This window comes from Sycon ciliatum, chromosome 1, assembly GCF_964019385.1.
Source record: "Sycon ciliatum chromosome 1, ocSycCili1.1, whole genome shotgun sequence".
Classification (NCBI taxonomy): Eukaryota; Metazoa; Porifera; class Calcarea; order Leucosolenida; family Sycettidae; genus Sycon; species Sycon ciliatum.
This window is the reverse complement of record NC_088643.1, coordinates 35,434,799-35,447,854: the sequence shown is the minus strand read 5'-3', so window position 1 is coordinate 35,447,854 and position 13,056 is coordinate 35,434,799. Positions and strand designations below refer to the sequence as shown.

Here is a 13,056-nt window from a genome sequence, read left to right as displayed (position 1 = left end):
CTTGTTTCTCCTTCTTCATGAATTTTAGATTTTCTTCTCCAGGCTTGTTTCTCCTTCCTCATGAAGAAACAACAAGAGTTCAGCCATCAGTCTTGTTGTTTCTTCACAGGCCAAGAAGCAACCACTTGCTGCTCTCTGATTGGCCGAGGGCGGTTGGCCAGTCATTTCAGGTGTGAAATGAAGAGCCAGGATAGGCTATAAAAGTAATCATTCCAGGAGGGGATGGTGGTCGGGGTTTGGGATAGCCAGAATTTTAGATTTTCTTCTCCAGGCTTGCTGATGGCTTCACTCTTGTTGTTTCTTTCTCCTTCCTCATGAAGAAACAACAAGAGTTCAGCCATCAGTCTTGTTGTTTCTTCACAGGCCAAGAAGCAAACACTTGCTGCTCTCTGATTGGCCGAGGGCGGCCAGTCATTTCAGGTGTGAAATGAAGAGCCAGGATAGGCTATAAAAGTAATCATTCCAGGAGGGGATGGTGGTCGGGGTTTGGGATGGCCAGAATTAGATTTTCTTCTCCAGGCTTTTTTCTCCTTCCTCATGAAGAAACAACAAGAGTTCAGCCATCAGTCTTGTTGTTTCTTCACAGGCCAAGAAGCAAACACTTGCTGCTCTCTGATTGGCCGAGGGCGGTTGGCCAGTCATTTCAGGTGTGAATTTTAGATTTTCTTCTCCAGGCTTGTTTCTCCTCCCTCATGCAGAAACAAAAAGAGTTCAGACATTCCTCCCTCATGCAGAAACAATAAGAGTTCAGACATAAGCAGGCCAAGAAGAAAACACTTGCTGAACTCTGATTGGCTGAGGGCGGTTGACCAGTCATTTCAGAATTCTCTCTGCCGGCTTAGAGAATTCTAAAATTCAGTCAATCAGAGTTCAGTATGAAGAAGTAGGAAGGACTGTTTTCGGTGTCAATTTTAGATTTTCTTCTCCAGGCTTGCTGATGGCTTCACTCTTGTTGTTTCTTTCTCCTTCCTCATGAAGAAACAACAAGAGTTCAGCCATCAGTCTTGTTGTTTCTTCACAGGCCAAGAAGCAAACACTTGCTGCTCTCTGATTGGCCGAGGGCGGCCAGTCATTTCAGGTGTGAAATGAAGAGCCAGGATAGGCTATAAAAGTAACAAGAGTTCAGCCATCAGTCTTGTTGTTTCTTCACAGGCCAAGAAGCAAACACTTGCTGCTCTCTGATTGGCCGAGGGCGGCCAGTCATTTCAGGTGTGAAATGAAGAGCCAGGATAGGCTATAAAAGTAATCATTCCAGGAGGGGATGGTGGTCGGGGTTTGGGATGGCCAGAATTAGATTTTCTTCTCCAGGCTTTTTTCTCCTTCCTCATGAAGAAACAACAAGAGTTCAGCCATCAGTCTTGTTGTTTCTTCACAGGCCAAGAAGCAAACACTTGCTGCTCTCTGATTGGCCGAGGGCGGTTGGCCAGTCATTTCAGGTGTGAATTTTAGATTTTCTTCTCCAGGCTTGTTTCTCCTCCCTCATGCAGAAACAAAAAGAGTTCAGACATTCCTCCCTCATGCAGAAACAATAAGAGTTCAGACATAAGCAGGCCAAGAAGAAAACACTTGCTGAACTCTGATTGGCTGAGGGCGGTTGACCAGTCATTTCAGAATTCTCTCTGCCGGCTTAGAGAATTCTAAAATTCAGTCAATCAGAGTTCAGTATGAAGAAGTAGGAAGGACTGTTTTCGGTGTCAATTTTAGATTTTCTTCTCCAGGCTTGCTGATGGCTTCACTCTTGTTGTTTCTTTCTCCTTCCTCATGAAGAAACAACAAGAGTTCAGCCATCAGTCTTGTTGTTTCTTCACAGGCCAAGAAGCAAACACTTGCTGCTCTCTGATTGGCCGAGGGCGGCCAGTCATTTCAGGTGTGAAATGAAGAGCCAGGATAGGCTATAAAAGTAATCATTCCAGGGGATGGTGGTCGGGGTTTGGGATGGCCAGAATTAGATTTTCTTCTCCAGGCTTGTTTCTCCTTCCTCATGAAGAAACAACAAGAGTTCAGCCATCAGTCTTGTTGTTTCTTCACAGGCCAAGAAGCAAACACTTGCTGCTCTCTGATTGGCCGAGGGCGGTTGGCCAGTCATTTCAGGTGTGAATTTTAGATTTTCTTCTCCAGGCTTGTTTCTCTTCCCTCATGCAGAAACAATAAGAGTTCAGACATAAGCAGGCCAAGAAGAAAACACTTGCTGAACTCTGATTGGCTGAGGGCGGTTGACCAGTCATTTCAGAATTCTCTCTGCCGGCTTAGAGAATTCTAAAATTCAGTAAGAGTTCAGTATGAGGAAGTAGGAAGGACTGTTTTCGGTGTCACAGTGTCTCTAGCTGGCATGGTTTTGAGCAACACTCTACCTGAAGCAGGGACGCATACCCTAGTACCCAATCATAACCCTATTTCAAACAGCACTCGAGCCAGATATCCAAATATCTCCTTTCTGCCATCGCTCACACTCACACGCACACACACACACCTGACTGCTAACAATAGAATTGTACCGCACAACTACACGAATATGACAGTAGTGTCGTCGGGGGGGTTTATTCCCTCGCACGATAGCCCTTCCGATTACTCTCGATATCTCATATCACACGGACGCCACACTCAGAGAACAGATTACCGTTGTTGCTCCAAAGAGAGTCTCAAGAAGAAGGCACCCAAAACAACCAGAATGCGTACCATAAGTATGCAAGCATGCGCACAACAAGAACATGTACGATAATCATGAAACCGGCGCAGACCGCGCGCGGTCCGAACCAACGTGCCAAAAGGGCAGGGACAACAGTAGCATAGGGTGTACATTCCAAGCGGCAGGAAGGCCCCCGAGGCCCTGCACAGTACAATGCCGCAGAAGCCCGGTACACTGCACCTTACAAGCTACGATGTCACATCCAATCACGCAGCTCTCCCGGCATTAGAATTTAATAAGCTGTAAACTGCTGAGTGGTTGACGATAGGGGAAGCATAGGGGAAGCATACATGTTGTGCTTGTAAGGTCATGGTGTACAAGCAGTCATGCTGGCAACTGTCAGTTTCATGCGGGGAGCATCTCCTCAGCACACACACACATACACACACATGCGCACAAGCCCACTGCTATGACATAACGACGACCGTGATCCACACACAACAACCAAGATAGCGGCAACAAGCGGCAACAAGCGGCAACAAGCAGCACACTAGGAAAAATATTTTTTCAGACACATGCAAAATTAAAGGTTGATCGTTGATGTCCACTGCATCACTGTAGATGTTTGCAGCAGCAATAGCGTGCATTACAGTGGCCAACAGTTCAGTCCGATGCACGTCTGAAGGCAAAGAAAAATATCACACGAATACAGTGGAACATAGATTATTATTAATTCAACATCTCCTGGCTCGTCAGAAGACTGCCAATATATATGAGAAGTCGGGTGGTAGCCAACCACGGCGCCACATCATCTATCCGCAAGATCAAGTATCGGAATGGCAGCCGGAAGGCCCATTACCCGGAACGGCAGTTCCTCCAAAGTTTCGAAAAATAAAAGCAATAAAAGATGCACAATGCAGTACTTGAGTTCACCAGTGCAGTCGTGTAGTCTGTAGATATACCAGGTAAGTGTGTGCTGCTGAATGCCCGTCGTCAATGCATGGTGGTATGCATTTTCGATGATGAAACTGTATGGCATGCATGTACATAGTCCTTGTATGAGCCCGATGTCACTCTCTCATTATACGCACATTTTCCCCATCTGAGCTCCTTCTGAACGTCTGCCCAGAAGGGTTGGGATATGATTGACGCTAAAGTACAAAATGAGAATTTGACATGTTCTTGTAGCCTGGCAACCCCGGCGGCAACCCTGTTCTACCATAAAGTCCAGTCAATAGATCACCATCACCATCCCCATCCCCATCCCCATCACCATCCCCATCCCCATCACCATCCCCATCACCATCACCATCACCATCACCATCCCTGCTGCTGCTGTGTCAGGGACTCCCAGCTCTGCATCACAGCATGTGTGATGTGGGAGTTTAGATTGAGTTACTCATCTGCAGTACCGTCTACGGTATATTATACAATGAAATACAGAAGACCATCTCTTCGGAGAGTACCATACTGGACTGGTTATGTACAGTTCCACCCACCAGTATCACGGGCTGAACTGGCTAGCATGTGCTATGCGCAGGCCGCAAACTAAAGCCCGTCCGTCGACAATATTCTGCCTCAATTTCTAGGTGATTTCTTTGCCCTTCGAGTGGACAAAATAGATTCGAAAAATCGCTCTGGGAAGCGACAATTTTAATGACGTGGAGGAAGTAGATAAAAAAACTTCACACCTAGCGTGACATAGTAGAACAAGTAGCAGCCAGTCGCAGCTGCCGCACAAGGACAGTACCCGACACAGTCATGACTGGTTTTGGCATGCATCAGTGCTAATAATATATTTATCCATCACAACTTGACATACGTCAGTGCCAACATTATTCCATTACTTATCCCTCACATTAACTGTGGGTCGCAGCACGGCTGGAAAAAATCCTTCCGCTTCAGTTAATTGGGAACTCGTGGCCTGGCACGAGGAAAACATGGATACAGTGAATGGGATTTTCGGTCTTTGACCACTTGCTGGTGAGCTGATCTACTCACCTCCCACCGCTTTAGGGGCTGCATCTGCGCCTTGATCCTTGAAGGGTGGTGGCGTTCCTACGGATGCGGAAAACCCGGCTTCCAGCCGAGTCTCACGCGAACCGTGAAATTTTTTATATATATATATTTTTTTATCCCTCACATCATCCATAACATCTGTGTGATATTGGCCTTCATTCGTTGAATCGAGTAGAGCAATGACAATCTAAGCGCTAAGTATCACGCATGATCTGATTCATAATGACTAGTCTTAGGTTTTTAGTATCAGTTGTCTGATGATTGCAGTGGCATGAAACTTTGAGTTACGACAAATCCAAACTGGACCTATTTCACTTTTTTTCGTGTTCTTGTAAGCAGGGGTGTTCAAGCAAGGCGACGTGAGCACTTCCACAGCATATTACTAGTATGGCATTCGCCAGGCTCACACAGAATGAAATGGCCAGGTTATTCTACAGAACCTCGTTTGAAGCACCATTGACAATAATTATCACTATTCTGTGATGCGACATATGACATACGATACTTGCGACAAGGAAATGCTCATTGCGTATAGTCACATGCAGTCGCAGGGCCACTGCCACAGTAGTTAACCAAGTGTTATTTTTCGTTGGCTGAGCGTAGCGAATGAAACGAAAAATGTATTTTTTGCCAGCATTTTCACCATAGTTACGGCACCAGGATTGCGTCAGCTGGTTTTTTGTCGGTGTTCTCAAACTTTTCTCTTCATCGTGGTCTTTCTCTTTTCGTTGTAGTTTCCCACCCGCCCTCCCGTTTATTCTCACTTCGGGATAGGTCCTGCAGGCTACGTTTTGTTCATTTATCTTATGGGATTATTCTAACTGGATTTTCCTCAGGGTTGTGCCTCCGCCGGGGTCCTGAGGTTTTTTCCGCCAGCTTCGGGCTGGTTAATTACCCGGCGGCCCCATTCGCCACAGTGGTTCACTTCTTGCATCATGTTGGTCTGGTACATACGTGTACATGTATATGCGTGAGGTGGCATGCTCATCTATACACTACGCTCTTCCATCTCTTATCGTGAGTGAACAAAGACCACACTACTACGCTACTACTGTGATCTGTATCTTTCTGTTGTGTGTGGGTGTGTCTGCGGTGTACGCAGAGGCCAGCTAGCTGGCAAAAAGTGCAACTTTTGCGACTTCCTGCGTGTTTTACCAGATAAGCCTCACACAGAATTGCAGTATATTGAGGAACGTACAGCTGGACTTGGAGAAATCCTACCGGAAGTGCAAAGCTGGCATCCCCAAGCCGGTTCCACGTACGTCACCAGAACGTTGGGTGTATGTAGCCAACTGTACCCACCCTGTGCAGAAGCTTTGGGTGCACATGTTGCACGACTCGAATCGTGTACGTTTTACACTTCGGTGCCATATATGCGTATACATGCGTATGAGTATGAGTAGATGCGCACGTACGTAGCTAGAGTACAGTACATAGCTAGAGTACAGTACATAGCTAGAGTACCGTACGTAGCTAGAGTACCGTACGTAGCTAGAGTACAGTACATAGCTAGCCTGAGCAGTGCAGACATGACCATAGAAGAGTTTATACTATGCACATGCACACCAGTAATTGTACAACTAAAGCACGATGCACAATATCACTTCTCCGAGGCGATGAGCGTCGAGCGAAAGTCTTTTCATATCGTGCAAAGAATCTTCGATGCACAATGCACGGCACATCGTAGAGAAATCCAGGGGGGCACGCACAGTCCAAAACCGTACGCTCGTCGCAAAACTTGTGTTATGTGCGCCTGCCGTGTAGAAAGTGATGCGCATCGCTCGTCGCAGAAGTTGAACTTGGCTCAATTTCCCCGCGATGCAACCTTCGACGGAGCTGCGACAGCCTTCAATGCAAATTTTTGCAGAAAATGACTTTCGATCACATCGCTCGTCGCTCATCACGTCGCAGAAGTGATATTGTGCATCGCGCTTAACATGGTGTCAACATGGTCGAGGGCCTCATCGGTACGGGGCGCCAAATATACATTTCATGTCGGATTTCACCGAGGGCAACTGCAGTAAACACACTAACTATTGACAGCATTGGAAGTATCACAACTACACTTGGCAGGTTATGTACTAGCTGAATGTCGTCTACAAGACTAGAAGATCATGTCAAAGCCATTTTACGACTTACTCTTCCAACGCTCCATGAAGGGCAACCAAAGTGAAGTTTGTCTCCTCCACGCAGCACGTGTGCGCTGGGCTTGCATGTCCGCAACTCTGCTCTGTGTCCGATCCCCAGCTGGATGCCGATGCCCACTGCATCACAGTCGGTGGTTGCAATAGCGATAGTGTGTTGCACTTGTCCACTGTCCAGTTTGATGCACGTCTGCGGAGGAAGTTGAAAATGAAGACATACACAGCGTGAATTCAGCATGTTCTTGTGGCCTCCCAATCGCCGTCCTGGAGAGAGTGCATTTCAAAAAATGCGAGTAGACAAGAAGTGTTTCACACCTTTTCGGCTGCGTCTTCTTGTCTTTGTTTATTTTTTCTTGATGCCATCAGTGATGTCTTGGCTTAACAGCTCTGCTCATACACATTTTCTTTTCTGTTTTTTTTGTTGCTGAAAACTACTGTTGTGGACATTGAATTTCATTGAAAGCACGCACACCTACCTCAACCAAAAAAACCAAACAACCTGCCACCCATTTGCTGAATCTGTCCTCAGCACAAACTGTCAACTCCATCCAGAATACAATCCTACGACTCGTAGAGTACAGAACGATATTTGGTCTTAGGGTGGTAAGTGCAACACAGCTAGGGAAAGAAATCGTTGCACTGAGTCGACAAGAAGTTTCCAGTCTGAGGCCGCTGACAAGAGATCAGTCGTACCCAACTTTCGTCTGGCTGAACGCGAACTGGCTTCGCATTGCAAAAAAAGATGAAGTCAAGCTCATTAGAATTTTGGTTTGTACGGTGTTTGCAGCAGTTATTATTAGTATTAAAAGCATGTCCGCGTAGGTGGCGGGGGTGCCACTTTCGCTTATGCCATTCAGGATTGATGTCTGAAGAGTAATACGATACAATGAAATGACAAAAGTGACGTCAACAAAAGCTGTTAGCAACAATACCAATAGGACTAATGGAAAACTTCATCCAAAGTATAAAATAAAATAGAATATGCATACAACATGTCTGGCGGAATCACGTGGATCACGAGAATCAGTCATGTTAGGTCGGGCGGGCTCCACGCCATGCCTGTCGGTCTGCTGCCATTGCGCGGACTGCGTCAGCATCTAGAGGCTGGTGGAGGGTAAGTCCATGCCATGATGACAGTGCAGATTCGAATCTCCTCACGCATGTTCCTGACGATGACCCAGAGTACGTTGTCGTGCCTCCAGGTGTAACGTCCCTGGTCCAGTGCTACGCGGCAAGTGCCAAGCAGGTGGTGTGTAGTACAGGCCCATGCACGGCACAAACTACAGTACCGATCCACCACCGTGTTTCCCCAACGGTGAAGGTTCGTCGGAGAAGGTAGTACGTCCAGGGTTGACGGAAGAAGAAATTTCAAATCGTTACCAGTACCACCATACAAAAGGGATTTCCACGAGAGGTCCAGCCACATCACCGAAGTGAGAGGGAGAAAGAGGGAGAGAGTAAGAGAGAGAGAGAGAGAGAGAGAGAGAGAGAGAGAGAGAGACAGCGAGAGAGAGAGAGACAGCGAGAGAGAGAGAGAGAGGGAGAGAGAGAGAGAGAGAGAGAGTGAGAGAGAGAGAGAGAGAGATAGAGAGAGAGAGAGAGAGAGAGAGAGAGAGAGAGAGAGAGAGAGAGAGAGAGAGAGAATCAGGCAGACAGAGGATCAGACTCCAAACTCGAATTGCTGGGTCCTAAGTGGTTTGCCTATTATGACATATTGTGGCCAGATATTTGATGTACATGTACGTAAACGGTTGTGACAGGCTACCAGTGCCCTGTAAGAATTTCAAACATTTTGAAAGCAAACATATTGCGAGCTAACTTACCAGTCCGACGAGCAACGGAAGCCAGCATCACGTGTGGCTGGTATCTTCGATGACTCTGCAGCAGATTTTGATGACACTGTGGCAGACCTCCATGAAGCTGTAGCAGACCTCCATGACGCTGCAGCGGACCTCGATGATGCTGTAGCCGACCTCCATGACGCTGTAGCCGACCTCCATGACGCTGTAGCCGACCTCCATGACGCTGTAGCAGACCTCGATGACGCTGTAGCAGACCTCGATGACGCTGTAGCAGACCTCCATGACGCTGTAGCAGACCTCCATGACGCTGTAGCCGACCTCCATGACGCTGTAGCCGACCTCCATGACGCTGTAGCCGACCTCCATGACGCTGTAGCAGACCTCCATGACGCTGTAGCAGACCTCCATGACGCTGTAGCAGACCTCCATGACGCTGTAGCAGACCGCCATGACGCTGTAGCCGACCTCGATGACGCTGTAGCCAACCTCCATGACGCTGTAGCAGACCTCCATGACGCTGTAGCCGACCTCGATGACGCTGTAGCAGACCTCCATGACGCTGTAGCCGACCTCCATGACGTTGTAGCAGACCTCCATGACGTTGTAGCCGACCTCCATGACGCTGTAGCAGACCTCCATGACGCTGTAGCAGACCTCGATGATGATGCAGCAGATCAAGATGATGCTGTAGGAGACCTTGATGACGCCGCAGCAGACCTCAGTGACGTCGTAGGAGAGAGAGACAGAGAGAGAGGGATAGAGAGAGAGAGAGTGAGAGAGAGTGAGAGAGAAAGAGAGAGAGAGGGGAAAGAGAGACAGACAGACAAAGAGAGACAGAAAGGGAGAGACAGGGAGAGAGAGAGAGAGAGAGAGAGAGAGAGAGAGAGAGAGAGAGAGACAGCGAGAGAGAGAGAGAGAGACAGCGAGAGAGAGAGAGAGAGAGAGAGAGAGAGAGAGAGAGAGAGAGAGAGTGAGAGAGAGAGAGAGAGAGAGAGTGAGAGAGAGAGAGAGAGAATCAGGCAGACAGAGGATCAGACTCCAAACTCGAATTGCTGGGTCCTAAGTGGTTTGCCTATTATGACATATTGTGGCCAGATATTTGATGTACATGTACGTAAACGGTTGTGACAGGCTACCAGTGCCCTGTAAGAATTTCAAACATTTTGAAAGCAAACATATTGCGAGCTAACTTACCAGTCCGACGAGCAACGGAAGCCAGCATCACGTGTGGCTGGTATCTTCGATGACTCTGCAGCAGATTTTGATGACACTGTGGCAGACCTCCATGAAGCTGTAGCAGACCTCCATGACGCTGCAGCGGAACTCGATGATGCTGTAGCCGACCTCCATGACGCTGTAGCCGACCTCCATGACGCTGTAGCAGACCTCCATGACGCTGTAGCAGACCTCGATGACGCTGTAGCAGACCTCGATGACGCTGTAGCAGACCTCCATGACGCTGTAGCAGACCTCCATGACGCTGTAGCCGACCTCCATGACGCTGTAGCCGACCTCCATGACGCTGTAGCAGACCTCCATGACGCTGTAGCAGACCTCCATGACGCTGTAGCAGACCTCCATGACGCTGTAGCAGACCTCCATGACGCTGTAGCAGACCGCCATGACGCTGTAGCAGACCGCCATGACGCTGTAGCCGACCTCGATGACGCTGTAGCCGACCTCCATGACGTTGTAGCCGACCTCCATGACGCTGTAGCCGACCTCCATGACGCTGTAGCAGACCTCCATGACGCTGTAGCCGACCTTGATGACGCTGTAGCAGACCTCCATGACGCTGTAGCAGACCTCCATGACGCTGTAGCAGACCTCCATGACGCTGTAGCCGACCTCGTAGACGCTGTAGCAGACCTCCATGACGCTGTAGCAGACCTCCATGACGCTGTAGCCGACCTCCATGACGCTGTAGCAGACCTCCATGACGCTGTAGCAGACCTCCATGACGCTGTAGCAGACCTCCATGACGCTGTAGCAGACCTCCATGACGCTGTAGCAGACCTCCATGACGCTGTAGCAGACCTCCATGACGCTGTAGCAGACCTCCATGACGCTGTAGCCGATCTCGATGACGCTGTAGCAGACCTCCATGACGCTGTAGCCGACCTTGATGACGCTGTAGCAGACCTCCATGACGCTGTAGCAGACCTCCATGACGCTGTAGCAGACCTCCATGACGCTGTAGCCGACCTCGTAGACGCTGTAGCAGACCTCCATGACGCTGTAGCAGACCTCCTTGACGCTGTAGCCGACCTCCATGACGCTGTAGCAGACCTCCATGACGCTGTAGCAGACCTCCATGACGCTGTAGCAGACCTCCATGACGCTGTAGCAGACCTCCATGACGCTGTAGCCGACCTCCATGACGCTGTAGCAGACCTCCATGACGCTGTAGCCGACCTCCATGACGCTGTAGCAGACCTCCATGACGCTGTAGCAGACCTCCATGACGCTGTAGCAGACCTCCATGACGCTGTAGCAGACCTCCATGACGCTGTAGCAGACCTCGATGACGCTGTAGCAGACCTCCATGACGCTGTAGCAGACCTCCATGACGCTGTAGCCGACCTCGTAGACGCTGTAGCAGACCTCCATGACGCTGTAGCCGACCTCGATGACGCTGTAGCAGACCTCCATGACGTTGTAGCCGACCTCCATGACGCTGTAGCCGACCTCCATGACGCTGTAGCAGACCTCCATGACGCTGTAGCCGACCTCCATGACGCTGTAGCAGACCTCCATGACGCTGTAGCAGACCTCCATGACGCTGTAGCAGACCTCGATGACGCTGTAGCCGACCTCCATGACGCTGTAGCAGACCTCCATGACGCTGTAGCCGACCTCGATGACGCTGTAGCAGACCTCCATGACGCTGTAGCCGACCTCCATGACGTTGTAGCAGACCTCCATGACGTTGTAGCCGACCTCCATGACGCTGTAGCAGACCTCCATGACGCTGTAGCAGACCTCCATGACGCTGTAGCAGACCTCGATGATGATGCAGCAGATCGAGATGATGCTGTAGGAGACCTTGATGACGCCGCAGCAGACCTCAGTGACGTCGTAGGAGAGAGAGATAGAGAGAGAGGGATAGAGAGAGAGAGAGTGAGAGAGAGTGAGAGAGAAAGAGAGAGAGAGGGGAAAGAGAGACAGACAGACAAAGAGAGACAGAAAGGGAGAGACAGGGAGAGAGAGAGAGAGAGAGAGAGAGAGAGAGAGAGAGAGAGAGAGAGAGAGAGACAGCGAGAGAGAGAGAGAGACAGCGAGAGAGAGAGAGAGAGAGAGAGAGAGAGAGAGAGAGAGAGAGAGAGAGAGAGAGAGAGAGAGAGAGAGAGAGAGAGAGAGAAAGAGAGAGAGTGAGAGAGAGAGAGAGAGAGAGAGAGAGTGAGAGAGAGAGAGAGAGAATCAGGCAGACAGAGGATCAGACTCCAAACTCGAATTGCTGGGTCCTAAGTGGTTTGCCTATTATGACATATTGTGGCCAGATATTTGATGTACATGTACGTAAACGGTTGTGACAGGCTACCAGTGCCCTGTAAGAATTTCAAACATTTTGAAAGCAAACATATTGCGAGCTAACTTACCAGTCCGACGAGCAACGGAAGCCAGCATCACGTGTGGCTGGTATCTTCGATGACTCTGCAGCAGATTTTGATGACACTGTGGCAGACCTCCATGAAGCTGTAGCAGACCTCCATGACGCTGCAGCGGACCTCGATGATGCTGTAGCCGACCTCCATGACGCTGTAGCTGACCTCCATGACGCTGTAGCAGACCTCGATGACGCTGTAGCAGACCTCCATGACGCTGTAGCCGACCTCGATGACGCTGTAGCAGACCGCCATGACGCTGTAGCCGACCTCGATGACGCTGTAGCAGACCTCCATGACGTTGTAGCCGACCTCCATGACGCTGTAGCCGACCTCCATGACGCTGTAGCAGACCTCCATGACGCTGTAGCCGACCTTGATGACGCAGTAGCAGACCTCCATGACGCTGTAGCAGACCTCCATGACGCTGTAGCAGACCTCCATGACGCTGTAGCAGACCTCCATGACGCTGTAGCAGACCTCGATGATGATGCAGCAGATCAAGATGATGCTGTAGGAGACCTTGATGACGCTGTAGCCGACCTCGATGACGCTGTAGCAGACCTCCATGACGTTGTAGCCGACCTCCATGACGCTGTAGCCGACCTCCATGACGCTGTAGCAGACCTCCATGACGCTGTAGCCGACCTTGATGACGCAGTAGCAGACCTCCATGACGCTGTAGCAGACCTCCATGACGCTGTAGCCGACCTCCATGACGCTGTAGCCGACCTCCATGACGCTGTAGCAGACCTCCATGACGCTGTAGCAGACCTCCATGACGCTGTAGCAGACCTCCATGACGCTGTAGCCGACCTCGATGACGCTGTAGCAGACCGCCATGACGCTGTAGCCGACCT

The 13,056-nt window shown here is 49.7% G+C and overlaps 1 long non-coding RNA gene across 1 annotated transcript; it reads right to left on the bottom strand.

Moving 5' to 3' along the window:
- Positions 1-2,967: 2,967 nt before the first annotated feature.
- LOC135806962 (uncharacterized) lies at positions 2,968-8,737 on the bottom strand. The gene is made up of 3 exons (XR_010551378.1): positions 8,613-8,737; positions 6,785-6,979; positions 2,968-3,305 (listed from the first exon to the last, which is right to left on the bottom strand). It is a non-coding gene; the product is annotated as an uncharacterized LOC135806962 (long non-coding RNA).
- Positions 8,738-13,056: the final 4,319 nt, after the last annotated feature.